The sequence below is a fragment of the Balaenoptera physalus genome (genome assembly GCF_965194825.1).
Source record: "Balaenoptera physalus genome assembly, chromosome: 2".
In the NCBI taxonomy this organism is placed as follows: domain Eukaryota; kingdom Metazoa; phylum Chordata; class Mammalia; order Artiodactyla; family Balaenopteridae; genus Balaenoptera; species Balaenoptera physalus.
Window position 1 is genome coordinate 104541827 of NC_138883.1, and position 23406 is coordinate 104565232.

The following is a 23406-nucleotide window of genomic DNA, read 5'->3' on the forward strand; positions in this document are numbered from 1 at the left end:
TTACCTGGCTATTTTAAAAACCTAAGTAGCTCTGTCAGAGCGAAAGTGAAATCTAATAGAGTCCTGACCCAGATTTTATTGATTCTAAGAAGCACATTGGTGGGGAGGGGGAGCGGGGGAAGCACGATGTTTTGTTTTTGCATTTTAACACTGCTGAAATCAGACTGTATCTTACAACTGATGACATGTCTCTTTTTAGTTAACAGCATTTTTCTGTCCTAAATATACATTTTAAATGGTGTGTCTTAAAAATCAATGGCAACAGGGACTTCCCTGGTGGCACAGTGGTTAAGAATCCACCTGCCAATGCAGGGGACACGGGTTCAAGCCCTGGTCCGGGAAGATCCCACATGCCACAGAGCAACTAAGCCCGTCTGCCACAACTACTGAGCCTGTGCTCTAGATGCCGTGAGCCACAACTACTGAACCCGCGTGCCAAGAGCCCGTGCTCCGCAACAAGAGAAGCCACCGCAATGAGAAGCCCACGCGCCGCAACGAAGAGTAGCCCCTGCTCGCCGCAGCTAGAGAAAGCCCGCGTGCAGCAACGAAGACCCAACGCAGCTAAAAATTAAATAAATAAAAAGTTGTTTAAAAAAAAGAAGAAAAAATATCAATGGCAACAGAAAATGGAAGTAAGTTTGACAGACAATAAACATCAGTTTCTTAAAAAAATAAACAGATGGAGACTTAGTTTTGATGAAATGTGGTCATTTCTGAACATGATACATAAAGAAACAGTTTCAATACGAGAATTAAAATTCCTACTCAAGAATTAAGGGTGATACGGAGCAGGGCTGTGTGCACTGCATCAGCACTGGTGGGGGCTGTGGGCCCAAGGGGGTAGGGAGCCTCGAGGTTAAGGGAAAGTAGCAGACTTGGGATCTGGCTGGCTCACAAGAGCATCTGGGGGTTGTCACCTTCTATTATTACTAAAGCTTTCAGGGCTCTGCTGTTCCGAGTTCGGAGCTACAAAGAGCCTTCTGTGTGCCCACGGAGACTTCTCTGACCCCAGGAGCCCCTCCTTGCTGCCTGGAGACAGAGGAAGCTTCCAAGAGCAGGATGAAAACAGAATCCTAGAGACATCTGAGGTTCAAGACCTAAAGGGGAGGGGGAGGGAATCTCCCCTTGTCTCACCTGTACATTTGAATGAAGTGGGGCATCCTTCCACGTGGCCTCGGTCCTAGAGGGCAGGACCCACTTTGGCCACAAATTATAAACAGAAGAAGGCTTAGATGGGAGAAGGTGAGGTAACTAGATTTTCTGAGGTCAAAGAACATGGCACAAAGTCAGACAAGTACGTATATCTATGGGGACAACGAGGCAGAGTACATGACATCGAACTATTAGAAAACTCAGCCTTTACTAAGCAGTGTCCCTAGTCTGTGGACACACAATAGGTAAGTGTTGGTCAAATCAGTTAAATCCTGAGTCGTATAAGAGAGAATAGTTTGTTTTAGAAAATCAGGCTGTCTCGTTTTGGGAATTGGGCAGATTTGGGGGAGCGGTCAGGAGAGTTGGAGAATCTGGGTTGGTTCAAGGTGAGAAAAGGGGGGGAAGGAGCATCTCAGAGATGCTGACACACAGAGCTCCCCAAGTTCAAGGTGAATGTTCTTCTCCCTGAAGCCCAGGTAGGAGAGAGCTGTGTCCTGTCTGTTTATTCCTATCTAAGCATCTCACATAGAAAGCAACACAGAGCAGAGCCTCAGAATTACTGGTTGAATGAATGCCCAAGTGCTGCACCTACTTTGGTCAGACTGTTAAGTAAACTTTAGGAGTAAGAAGGAGTCTTATGTCCTAAAGATGTTAAAAGACTCCTAAGGGCCTTACTTCTATCAGGGAGTAAAGAAGGCATTGAGGAGAATCTCAACTGAAAGTTACAAATTTAAAATAATAGTTGAATTTGTTTTTATTTTTAGCATTCTAAGGCTTTTTGCAAAGATATGACTCTAGCCTGGGGAACTATCTTCCCTTCAGCAGGGTTTCACAATCTAAACTAATTCAATTTTTCTTTTCTATTAGGGGAAAAAAAACCCCAAAAAACTCCAAATTACATAACCAGGGATTTTGTGGAAATGATCAAAGCTTGACAGAAGGCCTTAAATTCCTGTAGTGAGTACCAGTCAGCAGGGTGTGAGATCAGCTGACCAGCACATAGCTCCGAGATAAATTGTTAGTGGAGATGATTTATCATTTCAACTCAGGATTTCCTAGAGTATGATAGTGCGATCTAATAATACATCCTTTAGAAGATAAGAACTGGGATCTCCCTGGCGGTCCAGTGGTTAAGACTCTGCACTTCCAATGCAGGGGGCACGGGTTCGAACCCTGGTCAGGGAACTAAGATCCCACATGCCATGTGGCACAGGCAAAAAAAAAAAAAAAAAAACTAAAATGTACATGTCCAATCACTTTGTAAGCTTTTTAAAATGAAAGCATATGAATAGTCATTTTTAAAAGTAATCTAGCATTTCCTCCTTATTTTTTGGTAAATTAATTCAATTAGTTAAAATTAAACAAGTATTTGCTTCTTAAACAGATCAAGGCTGGGAAAAAGCTGCTGAGTGTGGAAGCTTGGTGTCTGTTTTCACTGCATCTGTCGTGACCCTATATTAGCTTAGGCAGGTCTTTGGACTCTCAGTATCTGGCCTTGATCTTCTCGTCTGTCAAATGGGGGACATGGATTGACCCTCACAGCCCTTTCCAGCTCTGACCTCTGTGACCAGGGCTGTCCAGCGAATCAGAATGTGGAGGCATCAAGAATCTTCTCAAAGCACAACAATTAGAACTTTCAAAGTAATGGGAAGAAAAGAGTCATCACACATTCTAAATGGTTTTGGATACTTTAAAGACCAAACTCTAATCAAACTCAAAGGTTTGGTTCCTCTTCTATTGGGTACATTTTTTCATTATCAAGTGCTTATATGGAAAAAAGAAAAACCCAGACAGCTATGTATTTCTCTCAATACACAAATAATTCTCACTTCCTCTGGAAAATTGCACAGTAGAATTAGTTGGGTGGTCAGCCTGAACCCACCTTCCAATTTAAAATCACAAGATGTTTCTCAATGTCACATCAACTGGTGATATCTGTTGGTTTTTAAATAATACTCTGAGTCTGACTCCTACACAATGGATTTACATTTTTATGGTTTTATCTTTCTGGTTTTGTCTATGGACCTTGCTTTTGTGTTAAAATATGCACTGCTGGGAATTCCCTGGTGGCCCAGTGGTTAGGACTCGGCACTTTCACTGCCGAGGACTTGGATTCAATCCCTGGTCAGGGAAATAAGATCCTGCAAGCCACATGGTGTGGCCAAGAAAAAAACAAACAAAAAAAACTGATCAATAATAATAAAAATATGCATTGCTACTTGCAATCTTTATAGCTATGCTTTAATTAAAGATGTGATCGCTACATAAATTCCTCCCTTCGTCAATATAGTAGAAAGGACACTGGAAAATGACTCAAAAGCATCAACCAGTTCAGAGTCCAACTCTTACTGGTTGAGTGGCCCAGATTCCATCCACCACCCAGAGAAGTAAAAACGGTTTGTAAAACAGCAAGTCAGGGAACTCCTCAGGGGACAAAGAGTAGGAAGGTCATCAGCACCAGGATTCAGCAATCATCTACACACACCCTTAGGAACTGGAACTTGGGTGGAGCTTACTGCATGGAGTCTCAGGAGGAGAAGGAACTACCATGGCCATGATGGTATCGTCTCCCTTTTGGGGGGAAGCTATTTTCCCACTTGAGTCTTATCATGGAGCACACAGCTCTAAGCAGGAATCCCCAGTCTGGTCCTCCACCTTGTAGGGGACAAGGCTCTGCCACTTGTCCCCCCCGCACCCAATACAAGTGCAGTCCCAGGTCACCGCTCGGCACTGCTAAACTCAATGCCTGTTTACCTATGCCATTTTGTACATTTTTTTAAGGAAAGCTAGTCTAAATACTACTTTATATATTGGCACATTGTAAGCATTATACAAATACTTGCATTTATCTACCTTAAAAACAGTACAGGGCTTCCCTGGTGGTGCAGTGGTTAAGAATCCGCCTGCCAATGCAGAGGACACAGGTTTGAGCCCTGGTCCGGGAAGATCCCACATGCCACGGAGCAACTAAGGCCGTGCACCACAACTACTGAGCCTGCGAGCCACAACTACTGAGCCCGTATGCCACAACTACTGAAGCCTGCACGCCTAGAGCCCATGCTCCACAACAAGAGAAGCCACTGCAGTGAGAAGCCCACGCACCACAATGAAGAGTAGTCCCCACTCGCCACAACTAGAGAAAGCCCGCGTGCAGCAACAAAGACCCAACTCAGCCAAAAATAAATAAATAAATTTATTTAAAAACCCCAAAAAACAAAAAACAGTACACTCTGTGGAGAGTTCAGGAGGGCAAGTATGGAGGCAGAGAGACCAATTAGGAATATTCTATACCATTCTAGGTGAGAAATGGTGGTCTATGAATTAGGGTGGCAGCTATGGAGTGATACAGAGCTGTCAGATTTGCTGTGTCTTTATGAGTAGAAGACGTGTTGATGGCTGGATGTCAGGGGTGAGGGAAAGAGTGAAGTCAGGGAAAGGTTGGGTTGGGCTGCCATTTCCAGATACATCCTGGGCCAGTGAGCAAAGGAATGTTGGCCACAGGGACACCCTCTTCCCCGCCCCTCCCCAGCACTATGGGAGCTGTCTCGACAGAGAAGGAGGTGGGCCCAAGAGTACGGGTAGGAGTGCGGGAGCTCACCCCTTGCTGAAAGGAGACAGAGGAGAAGGCAAAGCCTCCCGGAGGTTCCTACCTCTGAAGGAGATGGAGAGGGGTGGTGGGACTGAGGTGTTGGTGGGCTGGTACCAGCAGGAGCATCTGCGATGGTGACAGTTCTAATTCTAACGCACTACACCCAGCGGGCACAGGGCCAGGTGACAGAGGTTGCAACAGACAGGGTGAGAGAAAGTTCACCCCTGGGTGTTAACTAGGCACTAAAAGGCCTCGTGGAATTCAGCCTTTGCTCAAACCAAAGATAAGAAGTAGGAGCAGAGCGGTGCATTTTCTTGCATTGGGGAAGCGGCTTCAACTTGGATCTGGGCTACTTCCCAGAGTGTGGCGTGGAAGAGAGATTCTGTGGGAGGGAAGAGAACTTGATCCCATTCCCAGACTCAAACCGTCAAGACTTGAAGCTCTGGAACGCACCTGCATTGGGTTGGCGACTGACCAGACACTGAACCAAAGGAGTGTCGGGAAGGGTGTCAGAAACTTCATTTTACAACCTCTGTGAACCCCCAGATGTGGTGCTGTTTTTGATATCTCTCCAATCCACAGAACATGAAGTAGCATTATGGTTAGTATCTTGTGAAGACAGATCATGGGAATTGAAAGGACATACATACATTTCAGCTGTCCAGAGATCAGCCTGATCAAAACACAGATGTTTTGAACCATGTGGAGAGGAAATCTGGCCACTTGACAAACCTTCTCAACACGGCTGTTCCCTGGGGAAAGGATTTCACTAGATCTCCATACATTGGGCAATCCACAATGGACTCCAGTATGGAGTTTACAGCGCCTACAGGGTTAAGCAGGGTATGTGAATATCCAAGAAATGGGGAAAGGAGTAGATACCGGGGTTGTTTATGACTGTCTACTCTCAAAACAAAGGCAGAGTTATAGTACCCACTTAAAATTCTGTGAGAGGGCACTATTATGACAGATGAAGAAACTAGCTCAGAGAGATTAAGCAACTTTGCACATAATTAACCAGGGCAGATCAGGATCTGCACCCAGCACTCTGCTGACACCACAGCTGCTTCATAAAGGTTCCTGTCATCAGCCGATGGTAAGGAGGGACTCAAAATGAAATGTGAGTCTGAGGCTAACATAAGTAATAATAAGTATGAGAATACTATCAATAATGACTGTAATAACTAACATTTACTGAGTGCTCAGTATTAATTTATCAAATATTTATTGAGCTCCTACTGTGTGCCAGGCACTGCTATGGGCACTGGAATACAGCTTCCCCAAGGAGCTTCCTCCGCATTCTAGTGCAGGAAACCTCATGCCAGGTCCCACAAGTTATTCCTTTTCATCCTCAAGCAACACTGTGATGTACATACTGTCATAACCTCCATTCAATGAGGGAACCAGAGAGGTTAAGTGACTTACCCACTGTTCCAAAGCTAGAAAGTGATGTGGAGCCAGGGGCAGAGCTCCCTAGAATCTTAGGACCAACCCAGTTCATTAGATGCCCCAACAGCAAACCTAAACGTGCACTATTGGAAGAAAATGGTCCAAAGAATATAAATATCTGGGGTAGCTCCAAACCAAAAGAGATTTTGACATCTGTTCAAAAGAGCTGCAGAAACACTTTGAAGGACATTCTAGGATGTCTGCAAGTCAGAGGGAGGAGGAAGCCCACCCAAACTTTCCCACAATTTAGTGTTCCTTCCAAGTTCATGGCCTCACATGACTCAATATGGAAACTGCCAGCTGTCAAACACTAGGCAGGCCTCCTTCCTTATAACTCAGGCTTTTTGATTCTCTCTTAAGGTCTTTAAAAGAGCAAACCACAGCCATTCCCACTTCCCAGAACGCTCTACTGATTACAGCGTGAGATCAAATCCAGCACAGACAGGGAGGACTGGTATTTCAAACATGTAACACTGGAACGCAGATTAATAATTTACTAATGACTCTAAACAAATATTGTTCATGGTGGGAAAAAACCCTCCCATTTAAATGGGAACTTGGTCAGAATACCTCAGTACTTTTAAAAGGAAAACTGCAAAATAACCGTCTTAGAATTCAATATTTATTAATGCTGATGGTTCGTTTTTGAAGAATTAATCATTCCCAGCTTCAATATTCTGCTTCAGCAGAAAGTTCACTTTATTCTGCATGTGGATTCCTGTACTCTCTGCCCAAATAAATTAATACATATGCCAGAGTCTGGGGCTGCGATCAATGAAAAACCACAGTAAATTCCTAAGCAGTAATAGATATTCCACATGGCTTGAAATGGTTGAAGGAGAATTTTTTTTAAGGTTAAGAATCAAAGTACTGTAATTGAAGATCTTACAAATTAAGCAGCGGTGGCTTCTTTCTCAAGGTATCTGATGTTGACTTCAAGGATCATTTAAAATGAACTTCCCTCTTGCAGCCTTTCCTTGCTCTCCCTTTTACAAGTTTCTCACTGAACAGCATATAGCTGGCATTAAGTCCATGGCATTAATTTTAAATGACAATGCACTCTGAAATCTGCTAGACTAAGCGTGTAGAAAAGTAAATACTTGAGAAAGTATCTGAGAAAAAGTAAATACTTGAAAAAAGTAAATATTCCTAAAGTCTGTTGCCAGGCCTTAGACTATTTCAATCTACAGTGGACCCCTGAATGACTCGGGGGTTAGGGGTGCTGACCCCTGCACAGTCGAGAATCCACATATAACTTCTGACTCCCCCAAAACTTAACTGGGAATAGCCTACTGTTGACTGGAAGCCTCACCTGTAATATAAATAGATTAACATTGGCTAATTATTACAGTAGTACAGCTTGTTCTACATTTAATTTTGTGCAGTTATGATTGAATAAGGCATCTTTTTTACATTTCTCTCAAATGCAAATGGCACCATGTATGGTCTGTAAGTGTTTGTGTGTATAAGTTTTGATAAATTTTAACTTTTTATAATAGATTTGTGTATATTTTACTGTAATAAATGATAAAATAGACTAGTATTTACATATATTTTATGCCTTCATGACATACCTAACTTTTTCTTAATTTTTTTTGATATTTGTGGGCTATGTGGCTAACTGCAAATTTTTTCAAATTGTCAAAAATCTCCAAAAAATTTTCCAGTATATGTATTGAAAATATATATATTTCACGTATAAGTGAAACCATGCAGTTCAAACCTGTGTTGTTCAAGGGTCAAATGTACAGTGTAAATAACTAAATATTGTGATAACACAATCTTTTGTAGGTAAATTCCTAAACGAACTTTGAAAAATCTATCTTTGATTCAACTTTAGGGTATTTACAAATTAATATCCCAAATTGATAAATGCGTTCATTTAATATTATAAGTGCATCTGTCCTATCTTTATGGGAATGATGTAGAACAGGGGTCAGCAAACTACACAGCCTGTGGGTCAAATGGCCCACTGCTTGTTTTTGTAAATAAAGTTTTATTGGAACACAGCCACACACATTCATGTATGTATTCTCTATGGCTGATTTCATTACAATGGCAGAGCTGAGAAGCTGTGACAGAGGCTGTATGGTCCACTAAGATATTTACTAGCTGGCTCTTTACAGAAGTTTGTTGACTGATGTAGAAAGACAAATTGAAGAAAATGCCAAAAGGTATGAGCGCATCCTTGCATAGTCCACCGTTGTGTTCACTATATTGTGGAAGCACTGTGAGGAGACTGAAATATCTGGAGAAGTGCCAAGTCTTTTACATCACAACACCTTTCTTTTCATACTCCAATCTACAACTAACAGAAGCACATTCTTGAGCTAAAGGAAGAACACTGATATGCGTAATTAGAGGTCAGCAACATGTCAGAACGTTTTAGAACCCAGTAATCGCCCCATGTTTTAGGAGGAGATGGAGGAGGTGGTACAATATATACAAATGGCAAGAAAAAGATGGAACAGACTTCCTCTTCGTTGGATCGCAATCAATTTGATTGTCAATGTCAGCACCAAATTGTTTCTTAATGGGAAACTGTAGAGACACATCCTTCCCCTATCCCCTAAACACTGAACTGAAAAGAAATTTGAGTCCCAAATTATCAACACATCGTATTTTCCACAATTTGAAATTTATTTAGATTGTCAATAGCACATCCCTAAAAAATTTAAATAATCCTGTTAGAGCTATACCGGGTGGTCATTTTCATCTTGATGAGTTATTTTAATCCAACTGCTTTTCTCTTTACATGTCGCTAGTTCCAGATTTACAACTCTATAATTTTACAGCCTGATTTCACTAGTTGCAGCTCCATTTTATTACTGAAGGATAGGGGTGATGCTCAAAAGAGGTGGAAGGAAACACAAAGACTAATTTTAAAGTAAGGATAAAACAGGGCTAATTCACATGGAACGAAGCTAAGAGCTCTCTTTCTTAGCCTAGAATCTAAGCCCTTGATAAAAAACTGACTTATGAATACAAATTAATTTAAAATAAAAAAGTGCCCAACAATTTTGCGGTACTTAAGCTTTTACCTCCTTTACCATTTTGAACCCTCAAACAACCCTGTGACTGGAAGTAGACATTAGTTCCATTTTGCAGATGAGGAACTGTGTTCTCAGAGAGGTTAAATCAACTGCCTCAAAGTCACGGGTAAAGAATTCAAAGTCTCCTAATTGCTTCTACTTCTGCTGTGAGACAGAGTGTGTGATAGGATTACAATGTCCAAGAATGCAGCTAATTTAGTGGAAAGGAATTCTGGGCTTTTCGATAGCTCTTACAAACACATTTACCTTCTCAAAATTAAAAGTAAACTCAAGGGGTTTCCCTGGTGGCGCAGCGGTTAAGACTCCGCGCTCCCAATACAGGGGGCCCGGGTTCGATCCCTGGTCAGGGAACTAGATCCCACATGCATGCCGCAACTAAGAGTTCACACGCCACAACTAAGGAGCCCGCAAGCCACAACTAAGACCCAGCGCAACCAAATAAATAAACTCAATATTCCCATTATGACTCACAGTTAGACCCGAATGAGGGAGCACGCTGATCCAGGACTGCCATTATTTGGTCGCCACTGGGGAGGTGATGTTCATCCTCATTAGGATACAGATGGACCTGAACGGCACCAGTAGCCTAGTTACAGGTATTTCTAGTTGTAGTAGTCCCTGTCCTGTAAATCCACAGCAGAACTGTCATTAACCTGTCTAATGATAAAGCCACATAAACTAAACTTCCCCATCACTTATGTTACCACAGAACGGAAGAGAGTTCAGGAACTGGCTTTGTTGGCATTCTACTGAATGCAGCCAATTTGATTATCAAGAGTAGCTCCATATTATTCTTTAATCGGGTATTTCCCATTATGTAGACAAACCTAACCATATCTCTCTACCCACCTCAGTTGTACCCTAAAAAGGAGCTAAGCTGGGCAGAGATATGAGTCCCCAATTCTTCCTCCCTTTCCATGATGACTTGGTGGTCTTATTTATCCGGACTGGCCATACGTACTGACCTCAACAACCTAAGTACAATCTACTAAGAAATGTCACATTTCTTTCAAATTCCGAAATCCTCTTTTCCTATTCCACACCTTGCCTTACAAGTTTCTGCTTTAACGATCCAGTTGCATCACTATCTCCTTTCTAATATAGCGCATCCGTGTACCAATTTTCTACACTAAGACTTCCTGCTACCACCTCCACCCCACCACACACATTAGACCAACTGCCCATTGGTGGCGTGTCCTTCTTCCTCTGAGCAAGCTGGTTTCCCACTTCCTTCTAGAGGTACTCTCTTCTTGCCTTAATGTCAGCCTCTAGTTTTCTTACTTTTTTTTTTCTTTATTCCTATAATGTTAGTAGCTGAAAGCTGAACCACAAGAATGAGTTCAATAAATACCGTTTGAGCTTCCACTGTGTATCTAAGTAAACACTTTGGAACCAGTATATCCTCATAGGAAAGGGCTACATTTTCTTCCTCCAAAACCCCCTGGATATATGCCTAAGGTAATGGGGAAGAGTATAAAAGGTAAGAGACTTCCTGACTCAAGAGATCAATTCTGTATAGTGGAGAATATAAAATATAAAGACTCTCTTGTCCTCAAAATTTTTGTGAGCTTACGAGCAGTTACTTTTTAGTTACTTGTAATTATCCTCCAATAAGTCCAAAATGTTACCTTATTTTCATAACTCTGTACTAGTTTATGCCCATGGTGAGCATGTAAATTGGTAAAACCTTTCTGGAAGTCAATTATGGAACTTCTAAAAAAAGTGTCATAGGCATGACTCGAAAAGTGTCAAATCCTGCCTCATAGAATCTATTTGACAGGAATACTAGCAGAAGTGTTTAACAAAAATGGAAATTATCTAAATGTCCACCAATACTGGGTATCTCTGAGGAGCAGAGAACAGCAGCAACAAGGGGACAAAGTGGTGGCTGATGGTGACATCCAAGACACAACACAAGAGGTGCTAGGATGGAGAAAGGATGCCCTCAGTCCATCCACATCATAAGTAAATGACAACCACATAATAACTGGAGTCCGGTGAGATTTTCCCTATACTTTTCGGCTTTTGAAAACCAACCAATCAGAAAAAACTACACAAAATGCAACTGACTGTGTGAATTGCTTATTCTTGCAGCTGCTCCCAGAATGTCTTTTCTACTTGGTTTCCCCATTTACGTCATTCATTCATTTATTCAGTCAACAAACTCAGCTCCTACTCTACACCAGGCGCTACACTAAGTTCTGGAGAAAAAAGTGGTAAACAAGACAGACCCTCTGCCTCCCTCGGGCCCATAGTGTGGCAGGACTGTAACACCCAAATGGACGCTGGGGGCAAGGGGACCTCAACATACCCTGACACTGCTCCCTTCTGTTAGTTCCTCTTGCCCATTCTCATGATGGACAATATCATTTCAAATTAGAATAAGTAATCAATGTCTCAGAGCCAAACCAACATCAATAGAATGCTTTGTTCTTCAAAGTATGACATTTTAGATGATTTCTGAGATGCAATAGGAAACTGCTACCAAATGTCAACGTTTTCCATTATGGTAATGGCATTTTTTTTCCATTGGTCACAAAGTGGCAGAAGCTGCTACAGGCCCAAAGCAGAATCAGATGGTAGCAATAAAAACGCCACCAACTTCATCCAAATATTCTCCAAAGCCTGTTGCGTCTCTGTGAGTTGACTAGACAGAAGTCACTTCGCAGAGGCAGCAGCCCTTCTCATCACACTGCGAGGCCTTTCGGCCCAGTTGGCAGGGTCAAAAATAGTAGGGCATCTGAGAGAAGCTTGCCAACTCTTTAACATTGACTATTAGAATTACTGACTTATCAGGTTGGCACAAATATCTCCATCACTTTGCTCCATCCACCCATACATATCATTTACGGGTGACACTTTCAGAAACCTGGAAGGAAATTACTAAGCGGACAAAGGAAGCTTATTTGCAAAACAAAAACAAAAACAAAAAAACCCACACATCCACCAACACTTCCTTGCTGTGAATATTGCTGAGGAAGTCTTAACACATTTATTAGTATAAAGACTTAACCATTTTTCATATCTCTTATAAGAAAAATGTAATACAGTCTAAGAGAATATTCACAGCCAAATGGGTCAAAATATGAAAGGAAAAAAACAAAGGCATTCACGTGGGACACAAGCCTACCCAGAATAATCTTTATTCATTCCTTGCATAGCTCATGGCTTTATACTTTCGTTATTAAACAAAGTACAAATTTGATGTTAAAATTAAAAGAAGAAGATGTGGCACAACTTGGTGGTTGTTTGTACTCTTCTCAATGTGTACTGAGGGGGTAGACTGTCAAAGAGTTTGTTGAAATTATGGATACTTGAAACCATTTTCAGACACTTCACTGGCCAGCACAGGCTGCTGCAGTTTGAGATGAGATCTGCCCAATACCACCAGAATACAGGATTTTAGGGATTGTGAAAGAAGCAAGTGATGATTCAGTGGCCACATCAGGAGAGCATGTTTTTTGCATCAACAGATCTGCATTGAATATGAATAATTAAAAACCCACTTGGTTCTGCAAGTGGGCTGCTTTTTTACTGCAGTCCCATGCACATGCCACATGATGATCAGGGCTGGAAAAGTAGACGACACCTGGCCAGGATTGCTTCCGAATCTCTTTGAAGTCCAGCACCTGTTTTTCCTGGCTACTTAGAGGCTAGGATGGACTTGCACTTAAAACTGTATTACACTCCACGCCCCAGAGAACAACCACTGCTCAACAACCTGAGTATTTATTTACTCATAAACTTTGGCAGGTACAATGGGGGAAAAAAACTAATAAATTTGAATGACTCCCCTTGAGAATGGTGGGAGAAAACTTTCATCATTTGAAACTGTGCGTGCCCTTAATTTACGTGGAGGAATGCTACAAGTGCCATTTAGAATATATGCAGTGCTGTCTGCTCGCATGCTTCCAGTGTCTTCTCAGGTGATAATCTCCTGGTTCTGTGGTGTGTAAATCTCTCTGCGGGCACAAAAGGATCAGTCTTGCAGTGACTCCTATTTGCTACTCCTCTTCCCAACTACACCCAGCAAATACCAAAAGCAAAAGAAAATCTTGAAGCTTTTTCCTGGGTTAAATAAAACAAAACAAAAAAACCCCAATGTTTACTTAGGTCTTTTTTTTAAAAAATTTATTTATTTTTGGCTGCGTTGGGTCTTTGTTGCTGCACGCGGGCTTTCTCTAGTTGTGGCGAGCGGGGGCTACTCTCCGTTGCAGTGCGCGGGCTTCTCATTTCAGTGGCTTCTCTTGTTGCGGAGCATGGGCTCTAGGCACGTGGGCTTCAGTAGTTGTGGCACGCGGGCTCAGTAGTTGTGGCTCCCAGGCTTCTGTAGTTGTGGCGCACGGGCTTAGTTGCTCCACGGCATGTGGGATCTTCCCAGACCAGGGATCGAATCCATGTCCCCTGCACTGGCAGGCACCAGGGAAGTCCCTACTTATGTCCTTTTAAATCTAGACCTGGGAATGCCATGACAAACGTCTTTTATTATTAAAATATGTGTCTTTACTAGGACTTGAATTTTGGACACAGGTTTGGACCATCTGGAAAATTCTCTGGTACCTCCAGTAATTAATATAGCATATTCCTAAGAACACTCTTGTTTTAAAGCAAATCCATGCTTATAAAATCCTTACAATTATTAAATTTTTTACAGCTTACGATATACTTCCAGATACTTTGATTTGATTGTTATAACAACTCTAGGAAATGATTATTATGAATATTATGAACATTTCCACTTTACAGATGTGAAAACTGAGGAAATTCCTCTAAAATTACAAGAGCCAGGCTCCATACTACAAATTTCCACTGAATAGTTTTTAAGTGTAAACAAATCGAGTTTACTAGCGATATGAAAATAAAACAAAGGCAAGCAGTTATGATGAAACCAACTTTATTTGGCAAAGGGTTGTGTTATCCGTATCTACAAATGGTGAGCTTGCTGATGATTTTTCTAAACATGAACATCCATCAAATACAATTTTTATAATATAAAGCACATGGTTTTATTCTGCTCTATTTCACATTTGGCAAAAAACAGAGCTTTAGCCTGCAGTACCAGACTTAAAAGAACATCAAACTACCATAATCTAAAATATCTTGCTCATAAAATTCTTAGAGAACAAGGTAAAACCTAAGCTTAGAAACATCTTCACTTAAGTAATGAGGCAAATAAATCACCTACACACACTCCTTCCATTTCCCCATCCGTGATGTGGGTAATGTGGTTAAATTACGCTAGTTTGTTCCCTCCTACTCAACAGAGAAATGTCACCCAAGAGTGTAAATTAATCAAACAAAATCCTTCTGAAGTAAGCACGGCTTTGTGGTATTTGCAGATTCAGCTACTAGGTGTAGCTAAAGCGGCCTCATAGCAACAATTGCATTGTGAGGCAAAGCAAATGGAATGAAGTTTGAAAAAAAAAAAAATTAATAGATGATTTAGGAGTTTGGTAGCCTCTTCTATTTACATCCGAATTTCTGTTTTCACTAACAGGGATATTTTACAGCAGCCACGTAAACTAGGTCAGTGTTGAAACTTTCCTTTTGCTTCAAAGAGGAGTTGAAATGTACTCGGCACACAGTACATTCCTGACTCCCAGATCTGGGCCAAGCAAACTTTTCCAAACTGTCCGTCAGCGAGAGGACTGTATTATCAATCCATGAAGGCACATTGTCTGCTGAATTATGAAGTGGGAACTGGGAAACAGAAAATTGTTTCCTCTGTGTTTTCAGAACCCCTCTCCCTAAGCTCATTCCATAAAACACTGAGCCAACTCTGCTCCCCAAGTTGTGCTCAGCTCCCACCTGGCCTGCTGACCAGGGAAAGACAGTAGGGGAGTTTCAACCCCCTCTAACCTGTAATCACTTCCCACTGGTAGGAGGGGCAAGGTCCCCCAAAACCCTGTGGCTCCAAATTTAGGATGCCAGGGGAAAAACCATGCAAGAGGACCAAAGCCAGGAGTGAAGCTACGAAAATCGCATCAACATTTTTATTCCACTTATCCTATTATTCAGCTCTGTTCGGTTCTCCTTTATACTGTCTCTCTGTTGAAACTGTCACTATGTTCATCCGTTCTCCTCTGTGGGGTGATCCTCTTTATGATGGTTACCCTTGAACTCTTAATTGGGTAGACTGCTTATCTCCACTTCCGTACAGTTCCTTTTCTGAGGTGTCGTCTTGTCTCCTTGTTTGGAACATATCGCTGTCTCCTCATTTTGCCCAGTTCTCGGTATTATTTCTCCGTGGTAGGTCAGTCAGCTGTGTTTCCTGATCTTGGAGAAGTGGCCTTATGTAGGAGACCTCCTCTGGGGCCCAGCAGCACACTCTCCTCTGGTCACCAGAGCCATATGCACTTGCGGTGCTCCGTACTTGGACTGTGTGGGCCCTTCTGTTGTAGCAGAGCAACTACGGTGGGTGCACTGTTGGCAGGGCTGGCCCCTGGCCAGCTGGCTGCAAGGCCCTGGGATATGATTGCGTGGGGGTGGGGGGGCCCTCAGGGCAACAACCACATTTTAAAATAGACAGTTAAATCATAAGGACAGCACCCTATTTTTAAAATGTCAATGACACTATATACATCTTGAACTAGCAACAATGAGTATTACACTCAACTTCCATTTTATCGCTCCTTGCTAGACTGAAATCTTTCAAGGTCTTCCTCTCCAGTGGGTCTAATGAGTCGTTGTGAATTAACTGTGCTCCAAAGTAGATTTTATGTGTAAGAAGAGACATTTGTTCCCCTGTGACTGATTCCCTAACCAAATGTTCAATTGACTTTCTGGTTCCCAAGTGGAGCCAGAGATAGAAAGTAACTTGGTTACTTGAGGTGGAAAATCTTTGACAAGACCCATTCTGTGCTGTGGATATTTCTCAAGTTGTCCAGCCTTCCTTTGACCTCCAGGCCAACGCCTCTCCCAGCAGACACTGAAGGGTGGGTCTAGGGACTTTAGGCTCCCTTCCCAGGCGTTCCTTATTTTGATTCATCTATTTTTCTCTTTGGCTCTCCAGGCAACTTCCTGGTCAATGTCCAGGGTTTTTTTTCCCCCCTAAATATGTTCACCTGGGCAAAGCTGCAATTTGAATATAGAGCAACCAAAATCAAAATATGCATAATGGAATTCAGTGTATGGAACTTACATTAGTTGAGTGGGAATAAATGTACTTGGACTTGCAAAGTATCTTTCTTCAAAGGAAAAAGAGGTCATTGCTGTATTCTTCGGAATGAGGAGAGCTCCAAACTCAGCGCCAAGGATACACAGAGGTGAGCACAAAAGCCTGAGGTGCAAGGCGGAAGTACAGGGGTAGGTGGACAGGGCAAAGCTGAAAGGTGAAAAAGGAGGCTTTCCCTGCCTTCACACCTCACTCATCAAAGGCCTTCTCTATTAAGAATTTTTAAAAATCTAGCCTAACATTAAAATTAAGGAAAGCAAATCTTTCACATGAAACCTGTTTCAGTGAGGTGTTCCCTGAAATGCTATGTTCTTATTACATTTTCTCTAGATAGTTTAATTTCTGTGGACCTTTGGAGGGAAGAGGAAAATTGCCAAGATGGGAAAAGGTCAGGCTTGGGGTGGGTCTCTATGACCTCAACTCAATGCCTTTTTACTGTGTTGCATCAAATGACAGAGTGAATATCATATTTACAGTCATCTTTGTAAATAACTGTCCTTTTCCTACTTCTTCTTCTAATTTACTTGGATATTTTAAGTTAAAATTAAAACTAACTTTATGATATTTAATTTTTATTTGGGGATAAAAATCAAGGAGGTATTTCAGAAAAGTCTTAAAAGAACATATTTAGATTCAATAAATACAAGCAGCCCTGAGAGTAGCCAGTTAATAGGCAAGAAGAATCAATGGACACTAAAGGACCAAGAACACAAACTGGCATGTCACTTTTATCAATTCATTTATTTTCATATTGAAGAGCTATGACCACAGCTTGCAAAATAATTTGAAGCAATTTATTTGGGGGAAAAAAAGAAATTTCTAAAATGCCTAACTTTTTGTGAAGAAAAGAAGGAAAATCAAGAAAACAGAGGCCTGACTGTACTACCAAGGCAATCTACAGATTCAATGCAATCCCTGTCAAAATACTACTGGCATTTTTCACAGAGCTAAAACAAATAATTTTAAAATCTGTATGGAAACCTAAAAGATTCTGAATAGCCAAAGTAATCTTGAGAAAGAAGAGCAGAGTTGGGGGTATCATGCTCCCTGACTTCAGACTATATTACAAAGCTACAGTAATCAAGACAGTACGGTACTGGCACAAAAACAGAAACACAGATCAATGGAACAGGATAAAAGCCCAGAGATAAACCCACACACATATGGTCACCTTATCTTTGATAAAGGAGGCAAGAATATACAATGGAAAAAAGACAGTCTCTTCAATAAGTGGTGCTGGGAAAACTGGACAGCTACATGTAAAAGTATAAAATTAGAATATTTTCTCACACCATATACAAAAATAAACTCAAAATGGATTAAAGGCCTAAATGTAAGAACAGAAAATATAAAACTCCTAGAAGAAATCACAGGCAGAACACTCTTTGACATAAATCATAGAATTTTTTTTTGGATCTGTCTCCTAAGGCAAAGGAAACAAAAGCAAAAATAAACAAATGGACTTGAGGACATGGGAAGGGGGAAGGGGGAAGGGTAAGCTGGGACAAAGTGAGAGAGTAGCATGGACATATATACACTACCAAATGTAAAATAGATAGCTAGTGGGAAGCAGCCGCATAGCACAGGGAGACCAGCTTGGTGCTTTGTGTCCAACTAGAGGGGTGGGATAGTGGGGGTGGGATAGGGAGGGAGGGAGGGAGACGCAAGAGGGAGGACATATGGGGATATATGTATATGTATAGCTGAGTCACTTTGTTATACAGCAGAAACTAACACACCATTTTAAAGCAATTATACTCCAATAAAGATGTTAAAAAAAAGATTTTAAAAAATAAACAAATGGGACCTAATTAAACTTAAAAGCTTTTGCACAGCAAAAAAAAACCACTGTCAACAAAATGCAAAGACATCCTACTGAATAGGAGGAAAAAACATTGGGTTGGCCAAAAAGTTCTTTTGGGTTTTTCCATAACACCTTACAGAAAAACCCAAAAGGACTTCTTGGCCAACCCAATATTTGCAAATGATATGACCAATAAGGGGTTAATATCCAAAATATAAACAGCTCGTACAACTCAATAGCAAAAGAGCAAACAACCTGATTAAAAAATGGGAAGACCTGAATAGACATTTTTCCAAAGAAGATATACAGATGGCCAACAGGCACATGAAAAGATGCTCAACATTGCTAATCATCAGAGAAATGCAAATTAAAACCACAATGAGCTATCACTGCACACCTGTCAGAATGGTTATCATCAAAAAGACTACAAATAACAAATGTTGGAGAGGATGTGGAGAAAAAGGAACCCTAGTACACTGTTGGTGGGAATGTGAATTGGTGCAGCCATTATGGAAAACAGTACAGAGGGTCCTCAAAAAACAAAAAATAGTACGGAGGGTCCTCAAAAAAACAGAACTACCACATGATCCAGTAATTCTACTCCTGGGTATTTATCCCAAGAAAATGAAAACATTAATTCAAAAAGATATATGCACCCCGATGTTCAGACAGCATTATTTACAATAGCCAAGATATGGAAACAACCCAAGTGTCCATCAACAAATAAATAGGGACTTCCCTGGTGGCTCAGTGGTTAAGAATCCACCTGCCAATGCAGGGGACACGGGTTCGAGTCCTGGTCCGGGAAGATCCCACATGCCACAGAGCAACCAAGCCCGTGCGCCACAACTACTGAGCCTGCACCCTAGAGCCCACGCGCCACAACTACTGAGTCCACATGCCACAACTACTGAAGCCTGTGCACCTGGAGCCTGTGCTCCGCAACAAGAGAAGCCACTGCTATGAGAAGCCCGCGCACTGCAACAAAGAGTAGCCCCCACTCGCCGCAACTAGAGAAAGCCTGCGCGCAGCAACAAAGACCCAACGCAGCCAAAAATAAACAAATAAAATAAATTTAGAAAAAAAAAAGATAAAGAAGATGTGGTATATACATGGAATACTGCTCAGCCGTAAAAAAAGAATAAAATTTGTTCATTTTCAACAACACAGATGGACCTGGAGGGTATCATCGTTAGTGAAATAAATCAGAGAAAGACAAATACTGTATGTTATCACTTATATGTAGAATCTAAAAAATAAAACGAATGAATATAACAAAACAGACTCACAGACACAGAGAACAAACTACTGGTTACCAGTGGAGAGAGGGAAGGGGGAGGGGCAAGTTAGGGGTAGGGGTCCAAGAGATACAAATTACTATGTATAAAATAAGCAAGCTACCAGGATACATTGTACAGACAGGGAATATAGCCAATGCTTTACAGTAACTTCAAATGGAGTATAATCTATAAAAATTTTGAATCACTATTTTGTACACCTGAAACTAATATTATATTGTAAATCAACTATACCTCAATTAAATATTTTTTAATTCAAAAATTAAAAATAGGGCTTCCCTGGTGGCGCAGTGGTTGAGAATCTGACTGCTAATGCAGGGGACACGAGTTCGAGCCCTGGTCTGGGAAGATCCCACATGCCGCAGAGCAACTAGGCCCGTGAGCCACAACTACTGAGCCTGCGCGTCTGGAGCCTGTGCTCTGCAACAAGAGAGGCCGCGATAGTGAGAGGCCCACGCACCGCGATGAAGAGTGGCCCCCGCTTGCTGCAACTAGAGAAAGCCCTTGCACAGAAACGAAGACCCAACACAGCCAAAAATAAATGAATAAATAAATAAATAATATAAATAAAGGAATTCCTTTTAAAAAAAAATTAAAAATAAAAAATTTTTTTAAAAGGCTTAATTAATCAAGTGGACAGAAGAGTCACTTCTCCCCCATGGAGAGGGGAGTTTAGAAGCCACAGTGTATTATTAAATGTGTTTTAGCCTATTGGAAGCGCTGTCCCTAAAGCAGTCAGGGAGTGGTGCACGGAATCATTGATCAAAAATGCAGTATTTATTTGGACTTGAAAAAAACCCTAAGCAAAGCATAGAACTTTGCAAAAGAAAAGTAACATATGAAAGCAAAAGTAAACAGAACTAGATTTGACCCTCAGCATACACTATGTAGTCTCCCTGGGCCCCAGCTTTCTCTTCTGAACAACCGAAACAATAGAATCTCCTTCAGTTGACAAATGTAAGGGTGTGCTTTTTTTCAATTTTACAGGATTATAGTTGATTAACAATGTTGTGTTAGTTTCAGGCGTACAGTAAAGTGATTCAATTATACATATATTCATTCTTTTTCAGATTCTTTGCTCACATAAAATGTGAGGTTAAAGAAGATAATCCACACAGAACCCCTGGTGGGCACAGGCACTCCCTCACTTACTGCTAATTCCCACTCTTCCTGAGAGGGGCACAATTCTGACTTCGCATAGTCAAGAACAACCTTTCTTACAGGTGCACCAAACTGTGCCCTTAAATACGTAAAGCATCAGGCCACTCTAACCTGTTTTCTCACCTAAAAGATGGTAGGGCATGATCTAGATGTCTCCAAAGTCTCTTCCACCTCAAAAATTCTAAACTGGATGGCATTTATATTCATGAGCAAAATGTCTCTAGTTTTCTTTAGTGCCATCCTTGTCCAGCGTTTTTAATTGAGATGTATTAACCCCACAGAAGAAAATTCAGAATCGTTTTCTCTGCTCTGAAGCTTTTTTGGAAAAACTGTGTATCCCTTAAAAGTGTAACAGAAGTCACCAGTAAAACCAACTTGACATCTAAATTCACTTCAGTATAGATCCACAGTATAGAAATATACCCAAGGATAGAACCAAAGATCCTAAATAAAATATAAGTTCCAGGAATTCCTAGTCATTTCTATTTTAGGAAGTCTCTAATTGTTATTTTCTCCTCCCCTTAATTTTCCCAGTAATAACAAACAGGTTGTCTGTTTCGTGGACCAAATTTTATTTTTAATACATACATAGTTTTTGTAATGATTTCCTAACCTTTCCTTTTTTATTTTTAAATTCCTGAAATATATCCCAGCATTTAATCAATGATGTTTAAAATATATTTTCTATCCCTTATATTATAATATTATATTATATTAGCTTCAGGTGCACAACATAGTGATTCAGTATTTTTATAGATTATATTCTCCTAGTCTTTTATTTAAAAAGAAAATCAACCTTCAAAAAAATCTCACATCTACTTATTTCATGGCAGCAGAATATAATGCAAAAATACAAAAATGAAAAAAGTAATTTTTTAGGTACACAGAATACTTATTCCATGTACATGAAACTCTTGATTCCACCAGTTGTTAGAACCCAATTATTTAAGCATTAATCTTTAGCTTTTATTCTTAATATCAGAAAACAGGATTGCCGTTAACTACTTTTTATATTCCCTGCGATACAAGATATCGAGGAAAAACAGGGAAAGGCAAAGAGAGAGGTACCAGGAATAGGACATTATTAATTATTAATAATGGGACGCTATTTTCCCGTGCCCTCACTTGGGGAATGGAGGGGTATTTAGCCTGTAGATGCTAAGAACAGATAGCGCATTCACCAAGTACCAGAATCCCAAGGCTTTCTATGTGTTATTCATGGTTCAGACAAATATCTGGATTAAAGAGTGATCTTACAGCTTCCTCTGCTCTCACATAAAACTTCCTTAAAGGCCAAGACAACAATCTTGGGGTAGAAGGACCAGGTTTTTTCCAACAATGGCACTGTTTATTTTCTGGAAGTCTCTCAAATGTAGCTAAAACACATGGAGTTAGTACCTCCTAACACATCTGAATATCACTTTATAGTTTGCAAAACACTTTTATATAGTTAGTTCTCAGAATTAGTTGATTCCTGGAGTCACTCTTTTTTCCTACTGAGATTCTTAGCAAAAGCCTGGCTCCCACTTCTGAATCCCTCATTCTGCTAAGCAGAGTTACAACACTTCTCTCTCCTCTTTTCACTTTTAACTGTGCCTTCTAGACCTTTAAGAAGAGAAGGTGTATCACTGAACATCTGGCCACTCTCAGGGATCTATTGAGAAGTACACTGCAGGGTGTGTCCTGCTACCAATACAACTGGTGCAGCTTCTTCTGCCCCTTCTGCACCCATGGGCCACACATCTGCCATGAGTCTTCAGAATGATAACCTCGTGGTCCAAGTCCCTCTATTCATGAAGAAACGGAACTAGGAAAAGAGTATACTAGGACATTGGTGGGGGGTATTTTCACTTTTTTTTAACCAAGAAAATGTACATTCATTAAAAAAGGGAATGAACCAAATGCCACAATCCCTACATACTCAAGTAAATGAGATTCTTATTTTAATTCTGTGGGTTGTGACATGGTAGCCATTAAATTATAAGAAAAAATATGAAAAAAAATGATTAATATTTTCAAAAAACAAGGTTATAGAAAAGATCCCATTCAAATTAGGAGCAAAAGTTATAAAATACCAGTAATATGCTTCATAAAAAATGTGAAAGAACCATGTATGAAAAAACGCAGGATTTATTGAAGGTCCCAAAAGAAGAACTGATGGAGATGGTCACTATGTTTGTAGATAAAAAGACATGGCTGTAAAAATGTTCACCTTCTCAAATTGCTCCATAGAGCCTATAAAACTGCTATCTAAATTCTAAAGAGATTCTCTTTTGGAAATTTGACGTGTTGATCCTAAATTTTATCTGAAAGAGTAACTGAAGATGAATTGCCAAGAACTCATTTAAGAAGGAATATAATTAGGGAAGTCTTGCCCAAACAAATATAAAAACATATTCTAAAACTAGAGTAATTACACAGTCTAGTATTGGTAACTGGTTCAAGAACAGAGAAAAGCATCAAAGGAACAGAAGATGCCAGAAACAAATCGCGCATGTGAATTTAACATAGGATAGAGGTGGCACTGTGGAACAGAGCGTGAAGATCGCATTACGTAACAAATTTTTAGAACCATTATATACCCATTTGGAAAAAGTTACATGGTGTCATCCCTCACACCAGAGAAATAAATTTCAGATGATACAAGGAGCTCAACTTTGAAAATACAGAAACATTCTAGAGAAAATATGCATATGATTATATAATTTGGGGGTAAGAAAGAGAAT

At 40.6% G+C, this 23406-nt stretch overlaps 1 protein-coding gene across 1 annotated transcript in view; it reads right to left on the reverse strand.

Annotated features, from left to right (window-relative positions):
* The window catches only part of MYO1E (myosin IE), a 201966-nt gene that overhangs the window by 157716 nt on the left and 20844 nt on the right, over positions 1-23406 (reverse strand). The window lies entirely within an intron of this gene.